General features: G+C 40.0%; 1 pseudogene; it reads left to right on the top strand.

Moving 5' to 3' along the window:
- Positions 1-729: 729 nt before the first annotated feature.
- On the top strand, positions 730-11,002 carry LOC131913850 (histone H2A.V-like; annotated as a pseudogene).
- Positions 11,003-13,865: the final 2,863 nt, after the last annotated feature.

Below are 13,865 nucleotides of genomic sequence, written 5' to 3'. Positions count from 1 at the left end.
CAAAGAACAAAGCATTTATTTTGGCTTATGATTCTGGAGGGATAGGAGTCCGGCATGGTAAGACAGAGGCACAATTACAGAAGTAAGAAGCTGGGTTCTCAAAGCTTCAAACACAGCAGAAAGAACAAACTGGAAGGGGGGCCAGGTTGTAAACTCTCAAAGCCCACTCCCAGTAACATTTCTGTTGAGAGCACACAGGTCCTTACACCCACAGATCTCCAGGAAAACCAGTAATGTTAAGCACGCAGGACTGTCCTTTCAAAGGAAAAAGACATAAAACCTGTCTTTTCCACCCAAAAAGTTGGGAATTGGGGGTGATTAATAGCCTGGTGGTCTGCATTATCTATTGGGTCACGCCATATCAACCTCCTATAACCAGAACTGGAGGTGCTAGTAGTCTAAATGACCCTTAGATTATCTGTATAGCCAGGGGCTCCCTCAAACTCCCACAATCAAGACCTGAGATGGCTAATGTCCAAATGACCTCTATGCTATCTGTGTGATCAAGACCATGCCAGATCCTGCCCCAGGCCCTAAAGCTAACATATGTAACATATCTTTAGAATCCATCTTCTTGGAAGAAATCACATGTACTTTGAGTTGAGTTTCCATGTAATTCTGCCTCCTTGAGCAGCAGGGATTGTATTATACCAGGAAAGTTTTTTCCAAATTGTACTGTGTAGTGGTTTGAATGAAAATGGCCCTGAAAAGCCCATAGAAAGTGGCACTATGAAGGAGGTGTGGCTTTTGGAGATTAGGTACGGCCTTGTTAGAGGAAGTGTATGGGGGGGGGGGGGCGGGGGGGCCTTTGAGGTTTCTGAAGCTCAAGCCAGGCCTAGTGGCTCACTCTCTCTTCCTGCTGCCTGTGGATCCAGATGTAAAACAACTTTCGGCTCCTTCTCCAGCAGCACCATGTCTGCCTGCCTGCCACCATGCTTCCTGCTGTAATGACAATGGACTAAACCTCTGAACTATAAGTCAGCCCCAATTAAATGTTTTCTTTTATAAGAGTTACTGTGGACATGATGTCTCTTCCCAGCAATAGAAACCCTAAGACACAATGTGTTTAAATATGCTGTCATAACATAAAACACCTGGCATCAGACCGTCAGAGTTTGATCCAGTCCGACTAAGTCAACCTGAAGTGAGTTTTCATTCTCACCTCTTCCTGGATCATTTTGCTGCCTGACATGACACCTGCAGAGATGCCCTCATGTTTCTTCCAACAAGTCTGCATATCCAAAACCTCCACCATATAATGCTACCAACTAGGGAACCAAATGTTCAAATACCCAAGCCTGTGGGGGAACATTTTCATTCAAACCACCAAATATTCCTAACCGTTGAGATGTTCTTTCAATGTTATTTATGGTGAGTTTTTTGTTTTTGTTTGTTTGTTGTTTTGCACATGAAGGACTTTTTCATATACATATAACAACACTAAATTTATCCCTGGTTTTTGGCATTATATGTCATGTTTAGAAAGGCCTTCCTTAGTCCTAGATTACAAAAATCCTATGTTCAGTCCTATCACTACTGCTATGGCCTTCACTTTGTTCTGGTTTTCCCCATATCTAGTAAGCTAAGTATTTCTCTTTCATGGTTCTCTGCATCTTCTGTCACTTGCCAACACTGTTAGGATAATTAATTCATCATCCTAATAAAATGTACATAAAGTTTCACTCCAAAGTTTCTTCCCAGTGTGTACATTTTTTTATTCAGAAAAAAAAATTATCTACACAAATATTCATGTCCTATTATAGGACAACCGTACAATTTTCTGTAGTTCTGAAAAAAAAACTTTTCCGAACCACCAGCATGCTGAGCTTTTCTTGCTACTCTACTGTCGGGAAGTGTGGTGAGTATGCCTAGTCCTATAAGAAATGAATTAAGTAGAAATAACCTTCCAGCAGGATAGAAATTATCAGTCTCTGGCTCGCACCAAAGGGTTTTCTCCTGTGAGGCTGTCTTTACTTGCTCTCTACATATAACAAGTCAAAGGAAAGATTTTCTTGACAGGGTTCTCATGTGCCCTCTAACCACAGACAGACCCGACATTAGCAAGACATGGGAACCTGAAAGGACTGGGAAGGACAGGAATGGACCCCACATGTTGTCACAAATTGTTCTTCCTTCTCACTGGACGGAGTCACAAAGACTGACCCACCCTTCTGTGGCAGCCATGAGTCTGGAGTCTCTTCCTATAGTTCTCAGAACTGGGGTAAGAGGAGATGTCTTCCAATTTCCACAAAATAAAATTTGGAATCTTTTCTCTTTTTTGTAGAATTATAATAGAATTGGAAGACTTTAATAAAATTCTACCCAAAAAAATGGATTTCACTGAGCCAGACAGAATAGACTTACTATGTTTACTGCTTCCAAATCACAATGGCCCTGTTTTCTCCCTCAAATGACAGGCAATAACCTCTATGTTTTCATAATTAATGAACTTGTTTTCTTTTCCATCGTCTGCTTCAGACACAGGGTTAAAGATCGGCCTGTGAGTGTTCATCACAATTTCGTTTCATCTCTTGCGAGTAGGTCATGACCTAACCCTCCCCAAACACCATTCTTCCCTCACCACCCATCCCCTCAAGAACAGCATCCTCTTACATTTATCAGTCGCTTGTTTTTACCCCCTTAATCACTAGGACAAGGATGAAGTCATCTGGTTAAACAGGTTTGTTTTTTCCCAATCAAGAAAAACTAGGCCACCCCCTGCCACAGGATAGTCATTGTATGAGATGGTTGCTTAGCAATCTATTATTGAATATGTGACTTGTGAAACTGATCCTGAATGGCCATGTTCTAGTCATATGTTCAGTGATGCCAGTATGAAGCCTGGGAAACCTAAATACTTAACTTTAATGATGTAGTTGCACTCATGGAATTCACCATTTGAACTAGAGTTTACTGAGCATATAATAGTTAACATAAAAATAGTATTTTATGATACGTTTTTGAAGTGCAAACTATAAGCCAGCCTACTAACTATGTACACCTGGACTGCTCTGCTTTTTCCTCTTTGGTCTTTGCTTTAACAGTATCAGTCCAAACCATGTTGAAAGATTGGCAGAGACACAGATAATTGGGCGGTCCCATAGCTTTTGCAGGCTATGAGTCATCCAGGTAGAACCCACCCTGTCTCAAATGCAGAGACTGCAAGCTTTGGCATGTCATCCTATGCATGTCTGCCAGCCTCCACAGAGTAAGTTTTGAAAGCACTTCCTCCAACCACCCTGAATTGGCAGCATGGGCCTCCAATGAATCAATTTTTCCATTCTCTCAGTCCTGCTTAAGTACTATATTCTGTTGTCTGTCAGTCTTCTATTCCAGCTCAGACCCTGCCATTGGCCTGCTAAGAAATCTGGGAGATGTCAGGAGAATACCCTGTCAGTGGGCGTTTGGTCCTTTCCCCACATCTGCAGGACCATCACACTGACTGGACTAGAACAGAAGAAATGTGATCATATATGTAGTTTGTTCAACCAGATTCTTTTAGTGAATGTATGTTGGATACCTCACATATCCTAGGTACATGTGACATGTAGCCAGAAGCTCTTTGGTCCTAATGAAGCTAGAGGTTCATCTCTCCCTGAACAGAGCACAGATCCATTTGTGAGATTTCATGACCTGTCCTTTTGATCCATTTGAACAGAGGAATAGTTCTTCCAACATCTTTGAAACAGATAAATACAATGCACAATTGGTTTTTAGTCTACTTTTCTGCTTAATATGGTGTAGAATACTCAAGATGCTACAGATGTAGTATGAAATCTCTCTTCAAGGTAGGTGCTGAATTCTTATAAGGATTCAAGAAAACACCCAGAGCCATGTGACAAAGAATAAGAAGCTAGAAATTGCATATAATGGTACATGTCTTCATAATACAAGCGACAAAAATTTCAAGAAGGAGATATGACTGAAATGGAAATTTGGGGACTACTTCATGAGAGAGATTGAACTTAAAGGGTGAATTCATAGTTTTTGGCTTTGTACAAAAAGCCAGAAAAATAGGAAAATCAAATGCATCACAATGAATTTTGATGTTTTCAAGGGACAATTGAATCAGAAGTATCTTTTGACAAAGAATATATTTACAATGATATTACTAAGAGTTACCATGTAATAGATGTTTATTACATGCCAGGGATATAGGGTAATGTGGTAGGCAGCATCATCTGTCTACGCAGTGAACCCAGAAACTATCATTAAGTACATTTTAAAAAAATGAAAATAAGTTTTAAGTAGCTACAAAGTTACTCATCATCCACTAACCAACAGCTCAAACTTAAGTCCCACAAACTCCAGAACCAAGACTTTGACCAGCTTCACCAAGTCTTCACGCTCTGTTCATGTTACCCACAGACAAATTGCAGTTTCCCAGGCAGGGCCAATGTTGCTTAAGGTGTTTGGGACAACACCAGATCAGAGAAGGAGGACAACAAAGTTGTCTGATGACACCAGCCTCGTTTGTGCAATGTGTGGAGAATCATGTGCAATGTATGGAGAATCTAAAAGGAATAAGGTGCTGTCATGATGGCCTAAAGTAGCAGCAGAATTTAAAGCCTAGCTTAGAGGAATTAGCCATCAAGAAAAATCCTTCAATTGCACGGGGACACACTCACCTAAGTTCCTGTCTTAGCTACTTATCTTGTTACAACAACATGTCTATTCAAAGCAACTTAAGGAAGAAAAGTGTATTCTGATTCTACCACAGTTCATCACCAGGGTGAAGCCATGGTGGCTGGTGGCATAAGGTGGCTGTTCACACTACTTCTGAAGTGAGAACACAGATCCATGAATGTTAGTGCTCAGATAGCTTTCTTCTTTTTATTCAGTCTGGGACCCCAGGTCATGAAATGGTCACACCTGTATTTAGAGTGGGTCTTCACACCTCAACTAATCTCATCCAGAGGCTTGTCTCTTAGATCATTCCAGAGCTTGTCAAGTTGACAATCAATATTAAACACTAAACTCCCTAACTAGCTCTTACAGATTCCCTAGCTTTCCTTAGAACAAACTGAAACACTTCAGGCCCACCCACTTGTGACTGCACCCAATCTGTATCCCTCCAACTAATTACCATGTGACAGAAGCCCTGAGCCACACACGGCCAAGGCAAGTTTTAACATGAACCTCAATAAAGCCCATCATGAGCCCACATAAATCTTCTTCACAGTAATTTGTTCATTTGTTCAAAACATTTTATTGACTGCTTACTACATGGGAGTCCCTGTTATGGCATGTAAATAGTATCAGAAAAGGCTACTTTCTCTTACCTTTGTTTGTTTGTTTGATATCCTTCTCTATCCTCCTTTTTGGTTGAAAGGAGTATGTTGCCTAAGAAAATGCTAAAGTTATGTTGTAAGAGCTGTGTTTTAGTCAGGCTTCTCTAGAGGAACAGAACCAAGGAAATGAATATATGGGTGATGAATATACATTCATATATGTACATATATATTATGTATCAGAATTTACTAAGTAAGACATAAAATAATGACAGCCAAGTCACACCGGAGATACTGAGAACCTGGATGTTACTCAGTCCTTGAGGTAGGTACCTCAGCAGTTAGAGTAGTACCCAAATAGCTGTCTTTCACTGGGAATGATCACTGGGAGTTACTGAGTCCACAATGCAGGGTACCTCAGTAGTCCCAATCTGGCCCTGGGACCCGGGAGGTTCCTATAGAGCCTCTGGTCCTTAGTCTAAGACAAAAGCTTGGGAATGCTGATAGCAGGGAAGAAAATGATGGCCGCAGCAAGAGTGAAGCAAATCAACCCAGCAGCGAGAGGGAAGGCCAGCCGAGCAAGAGGCAAGAATAGACTTTCTTCTGTAATACTCTTTTCATTTTTCATGCAATATATTTTGATCATGATTTTTCCTCTCTTAACTCCCCCAAGATTCTCATCACCTTCCCCATTCTGACTCAACTTCATCTCTCTCTCTCTCTCTCTCTCTCTCTCTCTCTCTCTCTCTCTCTCTCTCCCTCTCCCCCTCTCTCTCTTAAACAAAATCTAAAACACAAAAATCAAAAACCAAATAAGACAAAAAATGCCAAAACAAAACAACATGAAACATTTTTTTGTGGTGGCCAACTGTTGAGCTCTAAATAATCAATGGCTTTTCTAGCCCAAAGTTTCAAAGTCCTTCCACAATCCTCCCCAAACAACATGGCCAGTCTGTCACAGCAATACCCCATGAATATGGTGCCAATTTCCAGGAGATCCTATTGTCATGATAAACACCATGACTAAAGCAACTTGGAGAGAAGAGGGTTTGTTTCAGCTTAGACATCCAGGTCCAAGTAATGGCCTGTCACTGAGGGAAGTCAGGCAGAAACTGAAGCAAGACAGGAACCAGGAGACAGGAATAGAAGCCATGGAGGAGGCTTACTGGCTTGTTCTCCATAGCTTGTGCAACCTGCTTTCTTATAGCACCTAGGGCCATCAGCCCAGGGGTGGCACTGTCCATAGTGAGCTGGGCCCTCTCACATCAATCATTGATCAAGAAAATGTCCCACGTGCTTGTTCTCAGGCCAGTCTGTGATGGTATTTTCTCAGTTGTGGTTCCATCTTCCCAAATGACTCTACCTTGTATCAAATTAACAGAGCGAGATCCAGGATAGGCAACAAAACTACACAGAAAAACTCTGTCTCAAAAAACAAACAAACAAACAAAAGACTAGCCAGCACAAGGTGGAAATATACCAACAGAGTATCATTGGCTCAAATGACTTTCAATAGCTATAAAGGTTTTCTTCCTGAGTCGGAAGGGAAAAAAACTATGGAAGACAGCAAAATGAAGATGGATGATTACAGGAGAAGATGGCACTTTTCAGTCATCTATTCCAGTTATCTATGGGTATTTTTAACTCACCGCCTATTAAAACAATAATTTATTACCTCCCCACAGTTCTGTGGGTAAGGAATTGGGTACAGTTGAGATGACTCATCTCTGTTAAAGGTGGTTGAGCCTCTTCTCGGAGAGTCAAAGACCAAGAATCAGCACACCTACATGTTGTTTCTCCTCTTGACCCAAGCTTTTTTCAAAAGGTAGCTCTGTTCCATAGGCAAGCACCCTGAGACAGAAGAAGGGACAGAAGCTGTATCTTTTCTCTAATCTAACCTCAGAAGTCACCAAGCACTACTCCTACCCTAACTGATCAAATCCAGATAGACAGGATAAAGACCCAGAAGTCACTTCTCTTGGTAAGGGCAAGTTAAGCCATGTGGTGAAAGGATCCTGTATGAGTTAATTTTCCATAGCTGTGGTAAAACACCATAACTAAGGCAACCACTTACAGAGGAAAGAATTTTTATTCAGGCTTACAGTTCCAGAGGGATAAGGGTCCATCCAATGGGAAGCATGGCACTGAGCAGGAGACATGCGTTGGAACAGGATGCTGGAAGCATCCTTTAGTGAAAACACAAAGCAGAGAGAGAAAACTGGAAATGATGTGAGGCTTTTGATTATAAAGCCCACCATCAGGGGCACTTCCTTCAATAGGGCTGAACCACTGAGATGTCCCCAAACAGTGTCACTAACTGAGACCAAATGTTCAAATACCCTAGACTATAAGAGGCATTCCTCAAACTACTACAGATCATGTAGATGATAACCATAGCTGAATGCCAATAAGCTACCAGATGATCCAGTGTGTGTTAGAACTGGATGTTTTTGAGCTCCTTCCTAAATTCTGAATATGATTTCAGTAGGACGTCTCTATGGGTGGTATTTCTACATTATTACTATACTAGATCATAATCAATAAATTAGGAGTAAAAGTTTCCATAAAGATCTTCTCTATATGATTCTAGATTAGCGTTTGCTGCAACAGAAATTTTCATAAGACTTGTCAGATGAGGGTGAAGTTGCAGGCATTGTTCTTTAGATGTCATTGTCCTGAGATACAGTGAAGGCAAGATGCGAAACTGACCACCAGGCTCCAGCTTCTCTTGGCTTTCCTTCACTCTGCACACCCAGCCTGTCTTCCTAACTGCTGATCAATGTGGCTCCTGCTTATTTAAAGCTATTTGTTTCTCACAAGACACCGTAGCTACATGAATACAGCAGATTTCTGTAGATATTTGCATGAGTTTCTGTCTTCATCCACTTGAGTGACTGAATATGCCCAGCTTCTCAGATTTTCCTACAAACTCTGACTTCATCTGTGAAAATACTTCAAAGGGAACAGTTAGTGACTCTTCCCAGGCCCCAACTTCCTTCCCTTTGTGAGCGTCATGCACCCAACTCCTCCCATAGTTTTTAAATGCCTGCTCCTCATGATAAAACCTTGAGTCTATAACACTCATACCAGCTCTGATTTTGTGGCTAGATATCAACTAATAGAATTCCATATGGGAAAATCACACCATGAACAAACAGAGAGACAGGGAGAGAGAGAGAGAGAGAGAGAGAGAGAGAGAGAGAGAGAGAGAGAGAGAGAGAGAGAGAGATGGGAAGACAATATAAACATGGGACAGAAAAAGGCTCATATATATGTTAACACCACAGAATGTACAGGTGACAAAAGGGTTAGAGAGAGTTTCCCTTTCATGTATGATCCTCTCTTTAGGGGGTGTGTGTGTGTGCATGTGTGTATGTGTGAGACAGAGAGAGAGACAGAGAGACAAAGAGAGAGACAGAGAGATAATAAATGAGTATTTTGCATGCATGTATATACGTGCATCACATATATATGCAATGTCATGGAGTTCAGAAGAGAGCATTGGATCCCCTGGAACTAGAATTGCAGACAATTATGAGCTGACATGTGGGTCCTAGGGACCAAATCTGAGTCTTCTGGAAGAGCAGCCAGTGCTCTTAACTGCTGAGTTATCTTTCTACCATCCACCCACCTCTTTGAGACAAGGTCTCATGTAGCCCAGGATGGCCTCTACCTCTTGATCTTCCTGCCTCCACTTCCCAAGCGCTGGGATTACAGACATGTACCATCATATCATACCACCTTCTTTTTCTTTTCTTACAGACATTAATAAGAGCCTGTCTTCCTACCTATGACTAAACCAGGTTAAAGTTGAACAAGGAGATAAGCAAGAGAGGAATTTACTAAGAATTTACGATCCAATAAACAAGATACCTAAGGTGTAGATAACTATAATGGAAGGCAAAAGATTTTAAAGGTGTGGTAAGAGATGTTCCAAGGTAATAGATAAGAGTTTAGAACAAAATAAATTGCATTATACTCTTTACAAGCCTTTGAACAAGGTCAGAAGAATTTAGTACATTACACCATTTACCAAATATTTAATTTATTTAAATGCTTGATTAGGGTCTCTTTACAGGAATACAGGATCCTATTTTCTAAAGGTGCACAGCATCTCTCTGCAGCCACAATGCACCGAAGCTGTGACTGACAATCAGAGCTTTTGCTCTGAGAGCACTAGGAAACAAAAGAAGCAGGAGATGCAGTGATGTCTACCTAGCATACAACTTGCTGGAGAAGAGCCCTGTGCTGCTACTCCCCTGCAGACCCCGAGAGAGGGAAGTAGTTCTCTTCTCTTCAAAATGCCTTGCATGTGAGACTTGAAGCCCTGTAAAGCTGGAAAAATATAGACTCATGAAGAGAGGAAGTTTGTCTTGGCAGTGGCCTGCTCTCCAATAACACTGCTACTCATGAGCAATGTTGGGTTCTGAAGGTCACAAAGCCACACTGTAGTTCACGGGTCCTTTTAATACACAAGTGAAACAAGGCACTCCAAACCTTAGAGAATGACTTGCCTAAGAAAACAAGAGTAACAGTAAGTGTCTGTTAGAAAGTGACTCCTCCAGAAGTGAAGGGAAAGAACAGACCAGCTTCTATTTGATGTCCGGATTCTTCTATGCTCACCTTTGTCTACCTGCTTTTCTAGTCTGGATGATGGAATGTCATGAGGTACACCAAAATATTATAGTTTTTTAAAAAACTACCATATTTTAAAATATGATGTCTCTCTATGTAGGTGGAGAGCCTCCACCTCCCAGATGTCCCTCTGGGCACTGTCCTCTCACTTTACAGTAATATGGTAAGTATCTGCCCCTTGCTCAGACAGCAGTCCAGGACTGGAGCTTCTCTAAGGACAGAACTGTTATTCAAGCCAAGCCACAGTCTCAGATTTCCTGAAGTACTAATAGGATTTAAGAATTTTAATCTCATAGAGCACTCCACCGCCATCATCTTAAACCTTTGTTTGAACCATTCTATTGGTTCATAAAATATGGAAAGAGAACCAAAACCACAAAACTATCCAAGAGTGGAGAGACAGAGACACAGAGAGACACAGAGAGAGCCATGCTTACAAACTAAGTTGGAACAGAACCAACAACACTGCGAAATGGAGAGCCTTCCCAACAGGGAACAAGTGCAAACAGTGAGTTCAATTCTTTCGCAACAATGAAGAAGGTGGGAAAAAGGAAAAGTTTCATTGTATGAAACAAGGTTTTAAAAATAAGTGAAGAAGGCCATTTGAATTGTGGTATGACAGAGGGGTGGCTGTGGGGATCTCGCTGTACGTCCGCCTGGTGTCATCTCTTCTTCACTTACTTGTCAGATCTTTAGTAGGGTCGGTCGGAGATATCTGGAGTAAGGCTGGAAAGGGCCCTGGAAAGGTTTCCTGCAGAGGCTTGCAGTTCCCTGTGGGTGGCATTCATCCACACCAGAAATCTAGGACAACCAGCCATGGACATGTGGGAGCCACCGCCTCTGTGTTCAGCACAGCCATCCTGGAATACCTCACGGCAGAGGTACTAGAGTTGGCAGGAAATACATCGAAAGACTTAAAGGTAAAGCGTATTACCCCTCGCCACTTGCAACTTGCTGTTCGTGGAGATGAAGAATTGGACTCTGATCAAGGCTACAATTGCTGGTGGTGGTATCCTCCCACGCATCCACAAGTCTCTGATGGGAAGAAAGGACAACAGAAGACTGCTAAGGATGCCTGGATTCCTTATTATCTCCGGACTCTAAATATTCTTAACCTTAATGTCCAGTGTCGGTGATTCCAGTGGACTGTATCTCTGAAAAATACAATTTTGCCTTTTGCAATTCTATTTGAGTAAGTTGGAGGCTTAATTAGCCTTCCAACCAAATTTCTGCATTCAGGTCTTAACCATATTTAAGTGTTTCTGTGGCTTCAAAGAAGCTATTGATTCTGAAGTAGTGGGTTTTGAGTGAGTTGACTGTTTTTAAAAAACTGTTTGGATTTTAATTGTGATGCCGAAGTTATAGCAACAAACATTTGATTTTGTACAGACGTTATTTCTACTCTGGTAGATAAGCTAAATAAAGGTCATATCAAAAAAAAAATGAAGAAAAGTTACCACAGGCAAGTTGACAACTTAAAGGCCTGCAGAAAGTTGAGTGGCCCTGAGATTAAAAAAAAAAAAAAACTTACCTAGACTTTTGACCAAGTTGTAGCTACAAAATGCCTTGTTCTGTATCCTTAATATCAACATGGCACAAGATTCTTGGCCACCTATTAAACAGGTGGTGCTGAGCATTGAGCAGGGGTCAGGGACAGTGGCTTCCAGAAAGTAGAGAGTATGAGAGAATTATTCAACACACCAAATTTCTAAATGCATAAAAGAAAATTCACACTTGAATAGGCTAGGGATATTGCTCAGTAGTAGTATATCTGTCAAGAAGCACGAGGCCCTAGATTAAACCTAAGCACTAATGATGATGATGATGATGATGATGATGATGATGATGATGGTGATGATGATGGTAATGGCGATGAAGAGAAGAGAAAAGGAAGAAAAAGAGGAAGAAGAAAGAAGAGAAGGAAAGGAAAGAAGAGAAGGAAGTTGTTTTGTAGAAATCTACACGTCATAAATTCACTTTACATCAGTAGTTCTTAACTAGGGAAGATTTTACCAAGCAAGGAACAATTGTAATGTATATGGATAGTTCTGTTGGTTTGACTAACAGAGGTATTGGTCATTAGTCACGGGATCTTGTATGAACAGTTTGCATACAGAAGAAAACCTCACACAGCAAAGGAAAAGCTGGCCCCAAAGTCAACAGAGCTTGTGTTGAGAAATTCTGCTTTAGATGAAACACACACAAACTGAAGTATCTAAAAATTCCCAAAGGTATCTGAAGAATTCATATCCTCTTAATGTAAACCTTTTTGGGGAAAGGTTACAAAAATAAGATGAGCTAGTATAAAAATTGATACACTAAAATACTATCTTTTTTTTTAAAGATGGCATCTCTCTATGCAGTACAGCCTTGCCCTCAACTCATGATTCTCCTTCCTCTACCTTCTAAATAGAAGGAGTACAAGTCCATACCAGTACATCTGGCTTGTACTTAAAATTCAGCTTGAAAATTCAAAACTGTCAAAGTCTAGACACCTCTAAAATGTAGTAAGTTAGCAAAGTGTGATTAAAAACATGTAATATGAAAGAGAAATTAAAAGATGTGAAGAAGAAAGGGAAAGTCTCTAGCTCCTAAGAGAAATTCCAGTGGAAGTATATTAGGAGCAATGCCCTTCTGGAAGATCACAGACACATGTTTTTAAACTGTGAAGGCTTGGGCTGGAGAGAAGGCTCAGTGGCTAAGAGCACTTGCTGCTCTTCCAGAAGACTAGAGTTCAATTCCCAGCACCTAATGGTGTCTCACAACCACCTGTAACTCCAGTCCCGGGGAGTCTAATTTCCCCATCTGGCCTCTTCAGACACCAGGCATGCATATGGCACAAAGATATACATGTAAGTAAACATAAAATAATTTTTAAATTAAAAATTTAATTTTAATTTTAACTATGGTCTGCAAAGACCACAATTACTGATTTAAAGAACAAGATAAGTACAAACAAAATTAACTAAGACAAATTATGTATTCAGATAGATTGGTGTCAATTAAAAAAGTATTTCATGACAAAAGAAAGCCTCTGTTAAACACTAAATAAAGAGAAAATACCTAAAATGTTTTTCTAAATATTTTCATTGTCAGAATGTTTCTTACTGGTAACAAAGGATTCCAGAAAATAATGGGACAATACCTTATAAAGGTTTGAGGACACTGAGTAAAATGCTTTCAGAGACTAAGAATATTTACAGACTCTAAATAGGTGAGGGTCTGTGTTTGCAGAGAGACAATGATCCTCAGTGTATAATTAAATATGATTTTGTGTGTATATATAACACATATATGAATGCATCTATATAAAATTTAGCTCCTAGATCAAAGGGGGAAGGTTACAGAAAAACTGATCATCAGGTAGAAAGGGGGAAGAGAGCAAAAGGAAGGAAGGAAGGAGAGAGGGAAGGAGAGAGGGGGAAAGGAAAAGAGAAGGGAAGAGAAAGATGGGAGGAGGAAAAGAAACAAGCAAAAATGATAACCAGAAAACATAAGTAAAATAGTAGAAAATTCCAGATATATCAATAAATCAATAATCATAATAATATAAATGACATATTAACTGGCTATCAAAAATATATATATTCAGTTTAGAGTGAACATATTAAAATGAAAATATACAGAAAATTTGGAAAGGGGGCTTGAAAACAGGTATCATGTTAATATTAACTAAATGAGAAGCTTATGTTTCAAACAATCAAATGTTTTTAAAATAAAATAATTTATAGGAAAGTCAGTGGACACTAAATAATAAAATATTTTAAATTAAAAGTAACTGCAAAGACCATAATTATTCATTTATATAGCTAACAATTTTACCTTAAATTTATAAAGCTTAAACTAACAGAATAGCAGCTAAAACAAATAATGATGGTGAGAGGTTTTTAATCTAGCAGAAATAAATAAAAGAAAGCAAAATTAGAAATGTATTCATGAGCATTCTCTGAGGGCCAGAACCAACATATTATACACATAACTAGATATCTAGAGAGCTGA

This window comes from Peromyscus eremicus, chromosome 6, assembly GCF_949786415.1.
Source record: "Peromyscus eremicus chromosome 6, PerEre_H2_v1, whole genome shotgun sequence".
Classification (NCBI taxonomy): Eukaryota; Metazoa; Chordata; class Mammalia; order Rodentia; family Cricetidae; genus Peromyscus; species Peromyscus eremicus.
The sequence above is the reverse complement of the archived record's forward strand: the minus strand, read 5'-3'. Positions and strand labels throughout refer to the sequence as shown.